Raw genomic sequence first — 6,770 nt, 5'->3', positions numbered from 1 at the left:
ATGACTACAAGGGGATCTCTTGGAGAGGTCCGAACGTGGTGGTCATCTCTTCCAGCACAGTCCCGGTCTATATCGAGAGATCTGGATTGCACAGACTCCTCCAGCTGGATCTAGAGAGTGTCGGGCCAGACGACGTAGTGGCCCTAGCAGAGCGATGGTGGGACACGACCCACACCTTTCACTTCCCGATCAGGGAGGTTGGGATGACTCCCCTGGCCTTCTCAGCACTATCAGGGCTTCGGATGGGAGGCATTCCAGTTGTTCCGACTCCTATATCTGAGGCAGAGTTCATGGAGATTCTGGGGATACCAGACATCGATCCGAGGGACCATCGTGGCGAGGTTCCTTAGGCCTCCAGACCCATGGTGCGCATGACCAGCTTTGCACACTGGTCGCCGACACCAGAGGTAATGGATGAGACCTACTATCGTCGATTGGCGATGAGCTTCACGATGTCTCTCTTGGTTCAAAGCTTGTTCAGCGGGACATCAAACACAGTCAGCAAAGACTTTCTGAGCATAGTCCGCCATATTGACAGGCTGGCGGACTAAGACTAGGGAGGGGCCGCCTATGCCTTCCTCATCGTTGAGATGGATCTAATCTCTCGAGACGAGACGAAGTCCATCTGTGGACTTTGGTACATTTGGGCGGTACGCTTCTACCCTTCTCTTTTTAGTTTGAGTTTATCTGTTTTTGCTTTCTTGCTTGTTGTTTATGATATGATTGCTATGAACTATTATCATATGATGTGCTGACTCTTGTGCAGGCCTGGGCCTTTGAGCCTTTCAGACTCCTTGCTCCCGATTTGAGGGAGCCAACCAGGACTTACTTCCCGGGGCAGATCCGCTTGGGGCCGGGCCACATGGGTACGCAGACCCTACCATCGTTGGGCGAGATCCAGAGACCGGATTCCACTAAACACTGTGAGTATTTGTTTGTTTTCATTTCAATACAATACTGTTTTGTCTGTGCTTTGAATTTTGCCCATGTTTTTGACATATGGCCTATGTCATAGACAGGTCAGGTGTAGACCTCTGGATGATCATCCAGAGATTCAGGCTGACGAGTTCGCACATTCCCGGTCCATATCTTGGAGGATGGCGGCATTCATCTGTTACAGAGGGCCAGCGGTCTATCTGCCAGACCGGATAGCACGACAGTCGTTGGGGCACGAGACCCAGAGGATCCCTCCTCTCCCCTATGGCAGTTTGAGGGTTTTGGACTAGGTTCAGGAGTCCCAGTTGCAGGTCCTGCGAACCACAAGCTTCTCCATCCCCGACACACATTTCCTGAAGGGGGATTACAGCGCCTGGGCAGCACTTGAGCTGATGCCTCCTTTGACTCTAGGAAGGGTATTCTTCTATTCCTACCCTTTCTGTTTTTGGTTCAAATTTGAATGATTATTGCATTCCTTTGTTGATTTGAATTGTTTGGCCTTTTGCAAGAGGATCCTACTACACCGACCGAGGTAGGGCAGGAGCCGCAGCGGGGCATCCACATGACGATGCCTTTGTGATGGATGAGGCCATCCATCGCTCGCTGCCTGATGCACCTCGTCCGAGATGACCCAATGATCAGGGAGCGTGCTTTTGCGCAGTGGGCAGGAAATAGCGAGGGAGAGGGAGGCCTTCTGCCCATGGCCGGGGCAATGGGGTGGCGGCTGCCGAGACATCTCCTTTGAGTTCTTCTTCTCTCGAGAAACGGGAATGTACTGAGCTAGTATGGACACGGTCTTCGCCCGAGAGTCCAGCAGATGGATGCCTCCTCCAACTCCGTTCGCAACTGGTCCTTCAGCAGCCAGTCCCTCCACTTTCCAGAGTACCGCCCGATGCTTGGGTGGGGTGTCTTGGTCAGTGATTGGAGAGGGACGCGAGAGATCCCTCTAGTCGAGCCGACAGAGGCATTGGGATATCCGATTCCAGAGGATCGCCTAGGGGCGAGTGATTTGTTTAATTTTTTTATGCACTTGTTTATTTCAAATTTTGAATATATGCATATCTGATTTGAATTTTGATTGATGCTGCAGATTCCTCGCAACCAGGCGAACGATCTGCTGCTGGTGGGGAGCTTGAAGGCCATCGTTGCTTAGTTGGTTGAGGCTCTCTAGGAGCATACCGCATCGACAAAGCGGTACCAGTGTGAGACAGATGTGCAGCTCCTTGCCTACCAGCAGGAGATCTACACTCTGAGACGCCAGCTGGAGCTATATGAGTGTGTCACTACCAGAGGGGTACGGAAATATTTTCTTGTTTTCCAATTGAATCTACATATGTGCTTTTGATATAGCTTTGATATCTATATTTTGGATGCAGGAGGAGGTATACAGGCCAACGATGCCTGAGGGTGCGATTCCTTCTACTTTTGGGACTGTGCTAGATAGAGAGGGTAGAGGGAGCACTGATGATAGGGACGACACATCCCATCTGGATTACACCAGGGAGGCCGACGGAGAGGACACCACCCGCCGGGCAGGCAAGAGACAGATGAGCTGGTGAAGAGGGCGAGGACCGGGACAGGTCTCGGTGGCATGTTCTCCGCTCGCCCTTCTGATCTTGAGAGAGAGAGAGAGACCAGAGAGAGCAGCAGCTACTTCAACAAGGGTGGGTCTAGTGTTCATTGCAGAGATCTTCTCCGGACGCATGACAGTGAGCTCTCTTGAACGTCACTATGGAGAGGAGTTTTTTATTCATCTAGGAGAGTCTTCAATCTCCCAGCCTCCAGCAGACCAGCCGTCCGCCTCAGGCCCAGTCTAGGATGCTCAGGAGCCGGGTCCTACAGATCTCCGGCTGAGTAGTGATCTTTTATTCTTCTTCTTTTTGTACCCCGATTTGGGATGAGATGCATCTTTTTTCTTTTTTGGTTTGATCAGACATGTATTCATTTGACATATGAGATATATGGATCCTCTTATTGCTTTTATCTACAATTGTTTTTGTCATTGTCTGTTTGAAATAAAGTACATTTTGTGTAAATAGTCGCCACTCTAGGCGAGTATTTACACACAATGCCCATAATTTAGTTCTTTTGACAACTTTATTGAGCATTTTGATTTGTTAGCGGAAAGCTAACAATGCAAAATGTCCCTTTCATGGTTTCATTAATGATTTGATTGAACATTTTACATTATAAGTCATATCCTTTTATGACTAATAATGTAAAATGCCCATAGTGTATGTATTCCCATAGACAAGAGAAATTTAACACAAGATAAGAAACAAGCGCAATTTTATTTGTAAACGAAGAGGGAGCATATTCTGAATATCTATAATCATGAGATTAAATTCTTCTGAACATCTTTCTTTTGTACACGGGGTAGTGTGGACCCCGATCCGAGGATGGTGAGGGAACGAGTCCCTACATCCTCTAGATCTCCACAACGTGAAGGAGAGCTCTACCAAGGAACTCTCAAAACTGTTGTCACCCTCACAGCATAGCATGAGTGGCGATATATAAAAAGAAAGAGATACATCCTAATCTGGAGCCAAGGCTCGAAACCAAGATATATCTAAAAATAACTCAGAGTCGCCATCCATGGATACGCCATGGAACTAAAAACAAATGCTCTGCTTGCAACAGATAACCAGAGATACAGAAGGTCCGTGCCTGATAACGAATGGAGAAGGTCCGAAGAGCACGCCCAATTCGCCCGAGTGCGAACACTTGGTCTCTTATGCCATTTTCATTAACTCCAAAGAAGTTTGGGTAAAAATCATGTGAAATGGGAACAAAGTATCCCCCGGAAGACGTCTACCTAATCAGGCATGACCAGGGAATAAAATAATAAGCACACACAGAATAAAATAAAAGATGTGTCACCTAATGACAACTAGGTTATGAGTGACATGCCTAACTGGTGTCTAAGTTCTGGTGAACAAACACATACATGCTACAGCTAAAGGTATAGGATCAGTACAAGAAAGTAAGAAAACACATCAAAACATATAATAACAACACAACAAATCCTAAGACTCTAAACGATTTAGCCTGAGTCCTCGGATGGTCTGGTATTCATCCAAAGAAGCCTACGTATCCCCGCCTCCACGAGAATCAAGGCAACGTAGTTCTTCACACCTATTCTAAACTATGATGCCTAAGACACCTAGACCTCTATCTTAGACTCGATCTAAAAGACCGGACTAGTTATTAAAGCTTCTTGAACGATTATTTAAATTCTAGTGAATTGTAGATTTTAGGACACCCTATATGCCCTAACTAAATGGAGGTTAGCCCTAAGCTAATGCAGGTGATTCCTACAACCTATGTGTAACTAGGATGTATTCCCTAAGGAAAACAAAGGGTGGACTAACGCATCCTATTCTAGTCATCAGTCGGCGATGTGGATCGCCAACTGACCGGACGGAGGCGCTCCTATAACTCTAGGACAAACCCCTAACTCTAAAACAAGCACAAACAAGCACACAACAAATCAAAGACAAACTCCTAACTCTAAAACTCTCTATCTAGGACAAACTCTTAACTCTAGAGGAAGATCTTGTTGAAAACAAGGTTTTGAAGAAAAAGGGGTAAAGCATTTATTTACAAAGTTTGGCTGGACTTTTATATTTTTGACGTTTAAAAGGTGTGTTAGCACCCTTTCGGCTAAAGGGGATCCGATAGAAGAGCCTCTATACCCACCATATCACGGTAGGGTATTAAAGAGGGAAACGGGATCCCTAAAGCCTTGGGGGAAAGAAGACAAATGAGGGAACTAAAATTTCGATACGAGAAAAATAATCTCAAAGAGATGACCAAAAGCTGACGAGGCTTAGCCAGTATCCAAAAGAGACGAATTCTAACCTGCGAGGGAAAACCCTAAATAAACGAGAGATGAAAACTTTCTAACCCTAAGGGTAAATTTCTAAACAAAAGGAACAGACAAAACCCTATAAAAAGAACTACTAAATCGATAGAATCCTGAAACTCGAAAAGGATCCCGAGGAACGCGCAAGAAATGATCTCGAAAGTGAAGGGAACTCCTAAACCCTATAAGAAGTAATGATCTCGAAGAAGGGAAAACCTCTTAGCCCTGTAGAAAATGATGAGATAGGAAAATGGACACGAAGGGCAAAGGGGTGGCTCAAGAAACATTCCGTCATTCCCTGAACCCTACGGAAAGCTACTGAAGGCCATCTCATACTTCAATGAAGATTTTAACAACAAGAGGAAGACTCAAAACTTGATGCGAATATCAAACACCAAGACAGCCTCGAATTCTAATGAAATTCCTAAAAGCATCTGACAAAAGTCTGTAAGAGAACAATACGCCATTCTAGGATAACTTGCAATAATGCTCCACAAGACATATATGATTTCATGAAGATAGAGGAGGGGGACAATCCACAGGGTGCCAAGATATCAGCTTGATAAAACCAAAGATATTTCAGAAGCAAGACATAAAATCAGGCAATTTATGCCCTTGCACCCACAACACGGGGCAAAGAAATCATTTAATTACTATTATCCATTCAGCCTACATTACTCTCCAATAAAAAAATAAGAGAACAAGAATGTAACTCAACAAAGAAACTGCCAACATGCATTAGGGAGGGTCAAATTTAAGAAATCTGCAGATGCTCCAGAATCCAAGAGAACAAGCAAATCAGTTATCCATCTAGTAACACCCACAGCATGGGGTCTCCTGTGAAATCAGATGATACTTGTATCTTCTGATTTCCTACATCAATTAGGCATACGCCACTTCAACCTCCATTCACCACAGAAATTGAAATTCAAATCAAATCCAATAAGCAAATTGACATTAAACCCATGAAAGAATGATATACTACCAGTAAACGAAGTAAATATCTACACATAATGCGGCAGTAGAGAAGAGAATTAGGAATATTACCTGAGCTTGCCGAAGGTAGAAACCAACAAAGAAATGACCGGAGAACAATTGTAATACCGATGAGACTGACGATCGGAGAAGATGAGATGCTGGTATAGCTCAGATTCCAGCGCCTGAAGGGGAATCCAATGGAGTTTGCAGATGTGCGAAGATAGTGATTAAGAAAGAGGTTTAAGTAGTGAGATAAGTGGTCAGAGACCGGTTAAAATTTCCAAAGAAGAGGGTTCTGAAATGGTCTCCAAAATCTAAAGTTCAAAGAGGGGTTTTTGAAATGGGTTTCGGAAAAGGGGTCCGTGAAGATGGAAAAGGATGTGGAGAATGGAATCTGCTATGAAATGGAAGATGGGGTCTGAAATAGGGGTCGATTCGAACGGACGAGATGATCAGAGATATCATGAAGATGGGCTGGAGTTTAGAGACAATGGTGGCAAACTAACAGCAACGACAGGTCTCCAAACCCTCCTCCTTGATATTCTACATGAAGTCACCGATCCTACACTTCTCCTTCTTGCTGATTTGAAGATGAAAATGAAATCGACGGTGGCTGTAGGAATGTGAGTGACCGGAAATAGCGGCTGGATTAGCGTGGAAATTGTCGGAATATGGTGGATGATCGGAATTTGCAGAGAGGAGGTAGATTAGAGAAGACGATGGAGATGGTTACGGTGGTGGTGAAAATGGAGGTTGAGAGAAGGAAATAGAGGTTGTGGCACGGATAATGGGGAAGATGGTTGGATTTCCAGGGTTGATGGTGGCTTGGTGGAGGAGATAGCAGCTAGCAGCTCTCGTTCTCTCCCTCTCTGCTTTGCTACCCTGCTACTCTGTCCTCCTCTTTTTTTTTCTTCTAAAAATGGGTTTGGGTTTCCACCGGGGTTAGAGATATGGGTTTGGAGGTGGGGAAATGGGGTTTTAATAGTGGTTG

The 6,770-nt window shown here is 45.2% G+C and overlaps 1 long non-coding RNA gene across 1 annotated transcript; it reads left to right on the top strand.

Moving 5' to 3' along the window:
• LOC143883604 (uncharacterized) lies at window positions 1-2,917 on the top strand. Its single transcript, XR_013252439.1, has 5 exons — window positions 1-650; window positions 767-923; window positions 1,020-1,352; window positions 1,446-2,230; window positions 2,313-2,917. It is a non-coding gene; the product is annotated as an uncharacterized LOC143883604 (long non-coding RNA).
• The last annotated feature ends 3,853 nt before the right edge of the window (window positions 2,918-6,770 follow it).

Source organism: Tasmannia lanceolata, unplaced genomic scaffold (genome assembly GCF_043159265.1).
Source record: "Tasmannia lanceolata isolate RefF3 unplaced genomic scaffold, GAP_Taslan_0.1 ptg000008l, whole genome shotgun sequence".
Taxonomy (NCBI): domain Eukaryota; kingdom Viridiplantae; phylum Streptophyta; class Magnoliopsida; order Canellales; family Winteraceae; genus Tasmannia; species Tasmannia lanceolata.
Note: the sequence above shows the minus strand (reverse complement) of the source record. Positions and strands in the feature narration are given on the sequence as shown.